The following is a 12402-nucleotide window of genomic DNA, read 5'->3' on the forward strand; positions in this document are numbered from 1 at the left end:
CACCAAGGAATATAGAAATCCAAGCAAGACATCCCCTAATATGATAAAGATATAGTCCCCAATCATTTGATCATAGTACATGTGCAGCAGTTTAATTTATAAAACAATATCACTAACACTCTCTATACAGAAATTTATTATATCTGATGTAAAGGCAAAAGGACTCTAGAGCTTTTCGTACTGTGTAATAGCCCCCTCCCTCTCCATTTTTTTTTTCTTTTTAATTCAGTATGTCGATTTCACATGATTTAAGCAATTATACTTGCAGTATAGAGGTCATCTATTAATTCCAATATTGCAAGGGCATAACCAAGGTAAAAATCTTAGTTTAATTTAGGATCCTTTTCAACACTATCAGTTGTTTATGAAAAGTACCGCGTATCTATTTAGATTCCCTTTTATAATTGCTAAAATTTAATTTCTTGGACGGAAGGTTGTATATTTTGCTGGTCAACTACAAAAAAATAGCTATAATTAATTCATTTGCAAGATTTCATGAGGTTCGCATTACTTTTCAAATGTCTTAATGCTGTTTTAGATTATGTGTAAAAACTTGACAAGATACATTGAGGGTAAGCCCTTGCAATAAATTGATTTATTTGGGTCCTTCCATTACTTTTTCTGAATAGTAACTTGTGACTCACTTCGGTTAAAATGGAAGTAGTCAGAAAATGCATATTTTTTGCCGTTTTTAAACATTTTGGAAATTCTTGTCACTGTAAGCATAAAATTTTAATTTTCCATCCGTCGACGTCACTTCCAGTCCAACAGGAAGTAGCAAAAACTGCTTACTTTTGCAATTATCAACATAGATTTGGAAGATTTAAATCATAAGAGATGTCATTTTTCTTTTTATTTAAATAAAAGTTACTTCCGGTCAAACAGGACGTAAGACCTAGTCGTTGCTCTACAACAAGCTCGGCTCTACTTTATTCTCTTATTAGTGCTTTCTAATATGTAATTATGTGATATAAGCATCGAATTTTTATGAAAGCTCCGTTTGAGCTACCTACAATTAAATATCTCGTTTTCGACCGATACTTGCATAAAAATAGAGAAAGATGCCTTCGATTCTCTCTTATAGAATTGTATCAGTTGAGGACAATGTGCAAAGGGAGATATGCAAATTAGAAAAAAAGAGAAAAGAAGAGATCTACAGGGGCGGGAATCAGTGCGTGGGGGATTTGAAGTAAAATGCCATTCTTTTGTTGCTCTCTCCCGACTCAAACTTTTTTTTTACATTCCAGGACACGATATTTTTTTATTGAATGCAATGTGAAAGTATACCTTGCAGTCACTCTCTCTTTCTTATTTTCTCTCTGTATGTATTTTAATGTCAAATAATTCCATTATATGGATAATTTAACAAAATTTCTTTTTTCATTTTCCAGGTATGTGTGTGTCAAGTTCTACAATCGTTAGGGACAAAGACATGGACTTGATGTTTCCCTCATGCAACAATAAATCAATATAAAAGTGGGGAAAAAGAGATCAGAGTCAACATTTCGAGAGAGAGAGAGAGAGAGAGAGAAAGATTAGTTCAACGTTCCAAAGTTCATGTATGAACAAAAACGAATATCCTGTATCATAGAGGGGGTAAATTTAGACTCATGATGTACAGATACACAAAAAGTAAATAAGAACCAAAACAAACATCACAGAGTTCTATAGAGTTTTTATTTATCGTTGTGGCTATGAAATAACACCATGAATCTTTGGCCGAATCAGAATCCTTATCTCAGAATCAACAATCAGAAAGCAGGAGGGAGAATGACGTCATCCAGAGTGAAATGAAAGGAGGAAAGGGACAAAAAGAGAAAGAGAGATTATTCATCGCTACACAGTTCATACATTCAAACACATTGAGAGAGAGATTATTCATCGCTCTAAAGTTCATGCAAAAACCTATATCCTGTATCTTACAGGGGGTAGATTTAGACTCATGGTGTACAGATACAGAAATAGAAAATAAGAACCAAAACAAACATCACAGAATTCTATACAGTTTTTATTTATCGTTGTGGTTATGAAATATCACCTTGAATTACTTGCTATAGCCGAATCAGAGTCCTTATCTCAGAATAAATAATCGGACAGCAGGAGGGAGGATGACGTCATCCATTTCAAAATGTTAATAAAATGCGACTCGCACACCATATAAATCATTAGATGCAGTGATGCTTAGTTAAATAAATCTTTAATTTCCAAATTTAGTGTAATTATTTTTCAGTGTTTTTAAAGAATAAAAATAAAGGAAGAAAAATATGAACTTTATAATGGAACAAGTTGACCGCGTGTTTTCGGCCCCCAATTTGCTGAGATTTCTTTCCGGTCTGATGGTTTTGTTGGGGATTTCTAATTAAGTCACGCTTCAGTTAACCACGGCCCCCTACGGCCGGTACACCCGTCCCGGGTGGGGATGCCTCGTGCCTGCCAAGCTCGCCTGGTTCCTACAAGAGTTACCGTCCTTTGTTGTACCGCTTATGATACTCTCAAGGTGGCGCTATGATGAGTTAATGAACATTAATGGAAATAACATGGTTTTGATTGGATGCTTTCTGTTACACTACGAGGGGCGTTCAATAAATAATGTCATCGGGGCTCGGAAATAAACAAAACTCGCCTTTCTATGATTTTGTCTTAATGATTTAACTAAAATATTCTCTTTTAATTAAAAGACATGTCCGTAACATTTTTATTCAATTTCTAATTGTTTTTAGAACACAGTTTTGAGTATGACCCTTAGAATACTGGAAAATGGCAAATCCTATGATTTGCTGTACTTATTTTTTTCTTTCTAAAAGGTGTTTTCCTAAGTTTGGGAAATGAAACAAGTCAAAAGGTCAAAGATCTGGCGATTATTGTTAATGTGACAAAACGTTAACTTTCTGTTTACCCCAAAACTCCTTTACTCTTCATGGCCTGTGGGTTTGGACGCTGTCAGGAAGAAATTTAATGTAGTGAATTCCATATTCTGTTTCCTTCCTCTCATAAACCTTTCATTTTTTGGCAAATATTTGACTTACTAGACTCATCAAGAAATTGAACTGCCTTCGTGTATATATATTTGAACAACAAGACCGCTAATATTTAAGAAAATAGCGTATAAAACTGTTTTGTCTTCTTTCAAATTTTTGCTCTTCTTAGGCATTTGCAGTTTTGTCAAGTACATCTCATTCTAAATTTGTTTTGAGGGTTTAACACAAAATGGAGTCAAGTTTTATGATCTGTTTGAATTTCAGAAAAACGTCGATAAAATATTTTTTTTTATTTTTTAAAAGTAATTGTTTAGATTTTCTGCACCCTCTCGGTTTCACTCATATCTATAAATATAGGATGACATTTGAGTATTAAACATTTTTACAATCAAATGTTTCTTTCAAACAGTGTGAACTACCCCCGATATGATGTCTATCAAATTTGTTATGTAACTTAAAGTCAATAAAACATAATCTGCGATAACTTTTTGAATTATCGCTAATATACATTGGTTGCTGTATGTCCATGTTGACAAGGAGGGTACCCATTTTTTGATGCCCATGATATAATTTTTGTTAATTGAAATCCGCCTGTTCATGTGTGTATGAAACAGACATAAGTTGCTGTTAATTTCACATATTTCAGTTAATATATTTTGGAAAGTTAACAAGTATTACAGAAGCTTTAGTGACGCGTTCAATTTTACTCTGATTTACAAATTCTTGACCATTCATTTTTAACGCAGTGTCTCGAGTAGCCCTTGTTTTCCAGCTTCGCACAATGAAATTATGCGATGAAAAGTGGTCACATAAACTGTTATAAAGTCATTAAAGATTCAATAATTAGAAAAAGTCAAACTTAATGCCATATGATTTCTATGTTGTATGTCATGGAGCTGATGACATTATTTATTGAACGCCCCGCGTACTTTCACAGGTGAGATTTGGTATAGCCTTTTTTTTCTGTCAGTCCGTTGTTTATGATTTTTGAAAGGAAAAAAAAAGAAAACTGGAGCATATTCGAGAGTTCTTTCCTAAATTTCTTATTGCCAATTAACTTTTGTAATAAAATTTAATTGATTTGTTAACTCGTCACTGCACCGAATACACAGTACAATCATGCGCGAACCAGGGGATTTTCGGGGTTGTATTGTTTAATTTAAATTTATATCTTTTCAGAGAGAGGGTTTCACAAAAGCATAAAAAAAATCCAACAGATGGATATAAAAATAAGCAAACAACTTTTCAATTACCGAAAACCCTATTTCGGAGGGGATGCGGAATATCTAAAAATTCATTTTGTATGCTTATCTCAAATTCACGCGCCAATGTTTTTGGAGGTGTCCTACTTCATTTTCTTCTACTTCGACTGTACATAATTTCTATATCTTTGAAAATTGCAGGGGCTGAGGTGGGCAGAATACCTATATATCCATGCTTGACCGTTGATAATTTTTATTCAAACATAAATTACCTTGATTTCAGGACGTTCATTTTCCCGCTAAGGATAAGGGAGGTAAACCCATTCCTTTGTTTCCGTTTGTGGCCGCCGTTTTCTTCTGTTCAGTGAACGGCGCTCTGCAGACGTACGGGATACTCCTATCGAATACTCAGATCCACCACTGGTTCCAGAAGGCAAGATTCTGTCTGGGTATGTTATACCAAATAGAACAAAAATTTTCCGCTTTTTATTTTGGCTAATCAATGCCAATGACACATATAAAGGAAGCGAACTGGTGTGAAATATTTAAAATGTTCATACGCATTAAAACCCTTTCAGAAACATTTTTAATTTGTTTTTTAGGTATTATGTTATTTTTTACGGAGATGTATATTAACATCCGGTCTGACATTTTGCTGACGTCACTAAGGAGAGAGAAAAGAAGGCACATATCGAACTCCAAGTGGTAGATAGACAAAATTTTATCTATATGTTCCGCGTTCTTTAATTCATGTAGTATTCTGGTGAAAATGTAAAGAGAATTGAATGTGGAATAAAAAACTTCACCTTGAATTATTATCGTTAAGGTTGCCAACTTTATTTTATTTTCATCGCAAGGATTTCCATTCAAGTAGGTGTCTGTGCTAACTTTTATTTTTATCCCTAGGATTTCTATTCCAGTACGTCTCTGGTGCTAACTTTTATTTCTATCCCTAGGATTTGTATTCAGGTCTCTATTTAACTTTTATTTTTTATCCAGATTTCTATTCGTCTCTCTGGTGTTAACTTTTATTTTTATCCCTAGGATTTTCTATTCAGTACGTCTCTGGTGCTAACTTTTATTTTTTATCCCTAGGATTTCTATTCAGTACGTCTCTGGTGTTAACTTTTATTTTTATCCCTTGGATTTCCATTCGAGTACGTCTCTTGTGTTAACTTTTATTTTTATCCCCAGGATTTCTATTCAAGTACGTCTCTGGTGCTAACTTTTATTTTTATCCCTAGGATTTCTATTCCAGTACGTCTAACGATTTAACTTTTATTTTTATCCCTAGGATTTCTATTCAGTACGTCTCTAGTGTTAACTTTTTTTTTTATCCCTAGGATTTCTATTCAGTACGTCTCTGGTGGTAACTTTTATTTTTACCCCTAGGATTTCTATTCAGTACGTCTCTAGTGTTAACTTTTATTTTTATCCCTTGGATTTCCATTCGAGTACGTCTCTTGTGTTAACTTTTATTTTTATCCCCAGGATTTCTATTCAAGTACGTCTCTGGTGCTAACTTTTACTTTTATCCCTAGGATTTCTTTTCCAGTACGTCTCTGTTGCTAACTTTTATTTTTATCCCTAGGATTTCTATTCCAGTACGTCTCTGGTGCTAACATTTATTTTTTCCCGGGATTTCTATTCCAGTACGTCTCACGTTCTAACTTTTATTTTTATCTCTAGGATTTTTTTTCAAGTACTCGCTGATGCTAACTTTTATTTTTATCCCTAGAATTTCTAATCAGTGTGTCTCTGATGCTAACTTTTATTTTTATCCCTAGGATTTCTATTCAAGAACGTCTCTGGTGCTAATTTTATTTTTATCCCCAGGATTTATAACTACGCCTCTGGTGCTAATATTTTTATTTTTATGCTAATTTTTATTCGAGTATGTCTCTTGTTCTAACTTTTATTTTTTCCCTGGGATTTCTTTTCGAGTATTTCGTTTGAATTATCCCCAGGATTTCTATTTCAGTACGTCTCTGTTGCTAACTTTTATTTTTATCCCTAGGATTTCTATTCAGTACGTCTCTAGTGTTAACTTTTATTTTTATCCCTTGGATTTCCATTCGAGTACGTATCTAGTGTTAGCTTTTATTTTTATCCCTAGGATTTCTATTCGAGTACGTCTCTAGTGTTAACTTTTATTTTTATCCCCAGGATTTCTATTCAAGTACGTCTCTGGTGCAAACTTTTATTTTTATCCCTAGGATTTCTATTCAAGAACGTCTCTGGTGCTAATTTTATTTTTATCCCTAGAAGTTCTATTCAGTACGTCTCTGGTGCTAACTTTTATTTTTATCCCTAGGATTTCTATTCAGTACGCCTCTAGTGCTAATTTTTATTTTTATTACCAGAATTTATAATCAGTACGCCTATGGTGCTAATTTTTATTTTCATCCAAAGGATTTCTATTCGAGTATGTCTCTTGTTCAAACTTTTAATTTTATCCCTGGGATTTCTTTTCGAGTACGTCTCTCGTTTTAATTATCCCCAGGATTTCTATTCCAGTACGTCTCTCTGTTGCTAACTTTTATTTTTATCCCTAGGATTTCTATGCAAGTAATCGCTGATGCTGACTTTTATTTTTATCCCTAGGATTTCTAATCAGTGCGTGTCTGATGCTAACTTTTATTTTTATCCCCAAAATTTCTTTTCAGTACGCCTCTGGAGCTAATTTTTATTTTTATCACCAGGATTTCTAATCAGTACGCCTTTGGTGCTAATTTTTATTTTTATCCCAAGGATTTCTATTCGAATACGTCTCTGGCGCTAACTTCCTGGGAGAAATAGTGGAGTGGATCGGTTTTTCTTTGGCCTGTTGTTATCTCCCTTCTATAGCTTTTGCTATCTTCACTCTGTGTAATATCGGCCTTTGGGCTTTCCATCATCACAGGTAATACACTCAGTATAGATATAAATCACGTCGAAAGGAATACATTGAAGTTTTCCCATGATATTGCACTCACTTAAAACATTTTACATCAGCAATAAAAGCAATGTACCAATTACACCTTACTCACATCAGTGATTCCTTTTTATTTAATTTTATTTATTCTGTAGATTTTATAGGGAGAAATTTGAGAATTATCGAAAGATAGAAAGGCTCTGATTCCGTTTTGTCTGTAAGACTTTGTTTCAACTACATAATGATAATGCAATAAATACATTTGCATACACTTTTCTCAGAATTTGAAAATCTGTGAACTTGATCTTGATCTTTCTCATCGAAAAGATTTTTTAATTAAAAGTTATTCTTGAACACTTTCACGAATGATTGTTGTTTTGCATGTTGTTTTACGCAAGTTGGATGTACTTTATATCACATTTGACGGATACTTTCATTTACAACAACTTCATTTAAAAAGTTTCCTGGACCACCTGGGGAAAAAGTAAATGTTACACCTTTGAAATCTTCCATATAATTATCAGTCACGGATTTGCTTTTCCTGATCAGAAATTTTTAAAATATTCTTTAAAGAAGTATTTTCCCTCTATATTCCTTTGAAAAAAAGATTTGATTGTAGTCTCTCCCATTGTTGCCCCCACCCCCTTCCAATTCCGGTTTTGATTCAAACGATAACAACAGGCCAAAGAAAAACCGATCCACTCCACTATTTCTCCCAGGAAGTTAGCGCCAGAGACGTATTCGAATAGAAATCCTTGGGATAAAATAAAAAATAGCACCAAAGGCGTACTGATTAGAAATCCTGGTGATAAAAATAAAAATTAGCTCCAGAGGCGTACTGAAAAGAAATCTTGGGGATAAAAATAAAAGTTAGCATCAGACACGCACTGATTAGAAATCCTAGGGATAAAAATAAAAGTCAGCATCAGCGATTACTTGCATAGAAATCCTAGGGATAAAAATAAAAGTTAGCAACAGAGACGTACTGGAATAGAAATCCTGGGATAATTAAAACGAGAGACGTACTCGAAACGAAATCCCAGGGAAAAAATTAAAAGTTAGAACAAGAGACATACTCGAATAGAAATCCTTTGGATAAAAATAAAAATTAGCACCATAGGCGTACTGATTATAAATTCTGGTAATAAAAATAAAAATTAGCACTAGAGGCGTACTGAATAGAAATCCTAGGGATAAAAATAAAAGTTAGCACCAGAGACACGAATAGAACTGATAAAAAATAAAATTAGCACCAGAGACGTTCTTGAATAGAAATCCTAGGGATAAAAATAAAAGTTTGCACCAGAGACGTACTTGAATAGAAATCCTGGGGATAAAAATAAAAGTTAACACGTGGACGTACTGGAATAGAAATCCTAGGGATAAAAAAAAATAAATGTTAGCACCAGAGACGTACTGGAATAGAAATCCTAGGGATAAAAATAAAAGTTAGCAACAGAGACGTACTGGGAAAACAAGTCTAGGGATAAAAGTAAAAGTTAGCAGCACCAGAGACGTACTTGAATAGAAATCCTGGGATAAAATAAAAGTTAACACAAGAGACGTACTCGAATGGAAATCCAAGGGATAAAAATAAAAGTTAACACTAGAGACGTACTGAATAGAAATCCTAGGGATAAAAAAAAAAAGTTAACACTAGAGACGTACTGAATAGAAATCCTAGGGATAAAAATAAAAGTTAAATCGTTAGACGTACTGGAATAGAAATCCTAGGGATAAAAATAAAAGTTAACACCAGAGAGTACTTGTAGAAGTCCTGAATACTCGAATGGAAATCCAAGGGATAAAAATAAAAGTTAACACCAGAGACGTACTTGAATAGAAATCCTAGGTATAAAAAATAAAAGTTAACACTAATAAGAACTACTGAATACAAATCCTAGGGATAGAAATAAAAGTTAGCACCAGAGACGTACTGGAATAGAAAATCCGAAGGGATAAAAATGAAGTTAGCACCAGAGACGTTCTGGAATAGAAATCCTAGGGATAAAAATAAAAGTTAGCACAGACACCTACTTGAATGGAAATCCTTGCGATGAAAATAAAATAAAGTTGGCAACCTTAACGATAATAATTCAAGGTGAAGTTTTTTATTCCACATTCAATTCTCTTTACATTTTCACCAGAATACTACATGAATTAAAGAACGCGGAACATATAGATAAAATTTTGTCTATCTACCACTTGGAGTTCGATATGTGCCTTCTTTCTCTCTCCTTAGTGACGTCAGCAAAATGTCAGACCGGATGTTAATATACATCTCCGTAAAAAATAACATAATACCTAAAAAACAAATTAAAAATGTTTCTGAAAGGGTTTTAATGCGTATGAACATTTTAGATATTTAACACCAGTTCGCTTCCTTTATATGTGTCATTGGCATTGATTAGCCAAAATAAAAAGCGGAAAATTTTTGTTCTATTTGGTATAACATACCCAGACAGAATCTTGCCTTCTGGAACCAGTGGTGGATCTGAGTATTCGATAGGAGTATCCCGTACGTCTGCAGAGCGCCGTTCACTGAACAGAAGAAAACGGCGGCCACAAACGGAAACAAAGGAATGGGTTTACCTCCCTTTATCCTTAGCGGGAAAATGAACGTCCTGAAATCAAGGTAATTTATGTTTGAATAAAAAATATCAACGGTCAAGCATGGATATATAGGTATTCTGCCCACCTCAGCCCCTGCAATTTTCAAAGATATAGAAATTATGTACAGTCGAAGTAGAAGAAAATGAAGTAGGACACCTCCAAAAACATTGGCGCGTGAATTTGAGATAAGCATACAAAATGAATTTTTAGATATTCCGCATCCCCTCCGAAATAGGGTTTTCGGTAATTGAAAAGTTGTTTGCTTATTTTTATATCCATCTGTTGGATTTTTTTTATGCTTTTGTGAAACCCTCTCTCTGAAAAGATATAAATTTAAATTAAACAATACAACCCCGAAAATCCCCTGGTTCGCGCATGATTGTACTGTGTATTCGGTGCAGTGACGAGTTAACAAATCAATTAAATTTTATTACAAAAGTTAATTGGCAATAAGAAATTTAGGAAAGAACTCTCGAATATGCTCCAGTTTTCTTATTTTTTTTCCTTTCAAAAATCATAAACAACGGACTGACAGAAAAAAAAGGCTATACCAAATCTCACCTGTGAAAGTACGAGGGGCGTTCAAAAAATAATGTCATCAGCTCCATGACATACAACATAGAAATCATATGGCATTAAGTTTGACTTTTTCTAATTATTGAATCTTTAATGACTTTATAACAGTTTATGTGACCACTTTTCATCGCATAATTTCATTGTGCGAAGCTGGAAAACAAGGGCTACTCGAGACACTGCGTTAAAAATGAATGGTCAAGAATTTGTAAATCAGAGTAAAATTGAACGCGTCACTAAAGCTTCTGTAATACTTGTTAACTTTCCAAAATATATTAACTGAAATATGTGAAATTAACAGCAACTTATGTCTGTTTCATACACACATGAACAGGTGGATTTCAATTAACAAAAATTATATCATGGGCATCAAAAAATGGGTACCCTCCTTGTCAACATGGACATACAGCAACCAATGTATATTAGCGATAATTCAAAAAGTTATCGCAGATTATGTTTTATTGACTTTAAGTTACATAACAAATTTGATAGACATCATATCGGGGGTAGTTCACACTGTTTGAAAGAAACATTTGATTGTAAAAATGTTTAATACTCAAATGTCATCCTATATTTATAGATATGAGTGAAACCGAGAGGGTGCAGAAAATCTAAACAATTACTTTTAAAAAATAAAAAAAAATATTTTATCGACGTTTTTCTGAAATTCAAACAGATCATAAAACTTGACTCCATTTTGTGTTAAACCCTCAAAACAAGTCAAAATTTTACATACATATGGATATGTAACAAGGTGATTCCTATAACCCCCCCCTCTTTTATTTCAAAGTTTCGTTTGTGAGGAATATAAATTCCTTTCGAAATTTAATGTGCATTTATTTATCAACAATAGTAAAATTATGAGTAAGCTTTGATCCGAACCAATATGACCAATATAATGGACACTGTACATGTATTCAGTTTACCCCCACCCCTTCAAAAAAGCTTATAAATGTCAGATTGTCACACATTTTAACCATTTGTAACTTTTTTCTGCTAAAGTTGCCTGCAAGTTTTATTGTATAGATTTGACATATAGATAACCCCTAACAAGATCACAGCATTCATTTTTCTAGCTGTGGTTGTAGATTTTGTGTATATAGTGATAAACATATGTAATTTTTTTCAAAATTAATAAGCATTGACGCCATGTTCTTTTCCCGTTGTTATGGCAACAATATCACTACAGAAATTTTGTTTTTCCTATTTTATAAGAATAAAGCAATTCCATCTTTTAACAAATAAAGTAACCAAAATACCCTATCTTATCACGTTCAGAAAACATATTCATAGAAAAATGTCTAAAAATCATTGATTTTCATAAGGATTTATGAGCCCGTTGCTAAGGAAATGAATTTCCTTCAATACCAGTCCCTTCATACGTTCAAAAAAAAATTTAATTGTGTTTTAGCATTAGGTAGGACAAAATTTTTTATATAACAAAAGCTTTTGAAAAAATAAAATTTTGACTTTCCATCCAATGCTCGATGCTTGCTGATTTTGACTCTTAAATAACTTATAATTATCAAAAATATGTACTGAAATTATTGTTATTATGTATAATTAATTATACTTAACTTATATTGAAAATACATTTAAACTTGTAGTCGATAGAAAAATATACCATTTTTAATTAGATGTAAGATGCAGTCAATCTTGAGATGAAAAGATTTTGTTCTCGTGGACCATATGTTTTCTTTAAAAATAGAGTTGACTCATTATCATTATTTATCTGTTCTTTATTCTCCTAGACCAATACCCCATTCATTCGACAAAGATTTGCTTATTTGTGTAAATAAACATATGAGTAAGTCTACACACTTAAAAACTCCTGTCACACCGCGGCTGCGTCCTCAAGGCGACTGCACTGCTTCCTCAAAACATGCAAAACGCCGATGGTTATCGCTGTAGAGTCTCCTACAGCGCCGCGAAAACGCAGGGAATTTTAACACTGAAGGCCGTAGGGTCGCTTAGGGTCTCCTTGAACCCGGGGACGGGATATTTTGGGTATGCACGAAACAGTTCATGACCGTGTGACCACGGTCTGATAAGAATTACGCAGTAGAAACGTAGTATGATCGCCGTAGCAGCGCGGTGAGATCTCCAACAACAAATTGGGAGC

At 33.6% G+C, this 12402-nt stretch overlaps 1 pseudogene; it reads left to right on the top strand.

The window, feature by feature from the left end:
* The first annotated feature begins 2276 nt into the window (after window positions 1–2276).
* Window positions 2277–7315, top strand: LOC134273338 (3-oxo-5-alpha-steroid 4-dehydrogenase 2-like; annotated as a pseudogene).
* Window positions 7316–12402: the final 5087 nt, after the last annotated feature.

Source organism: Saccostrea cucullata, unplaced genomic scaffold, assembly GCF_032062105.1.
Source record: "Saccostrea cucullata isolate Sc308-1 unplaced genomic scaffold, CSIRO_AGI_Scuc_v1 ctg7818, whole genome shotgun sequence".
Lineage (NCBI taxonomy): Eukaryota > Metazoa > Mollusca > Bivalvia > Ostreida > Ostreidae > Saccostrea > Saccostrea cuccullata.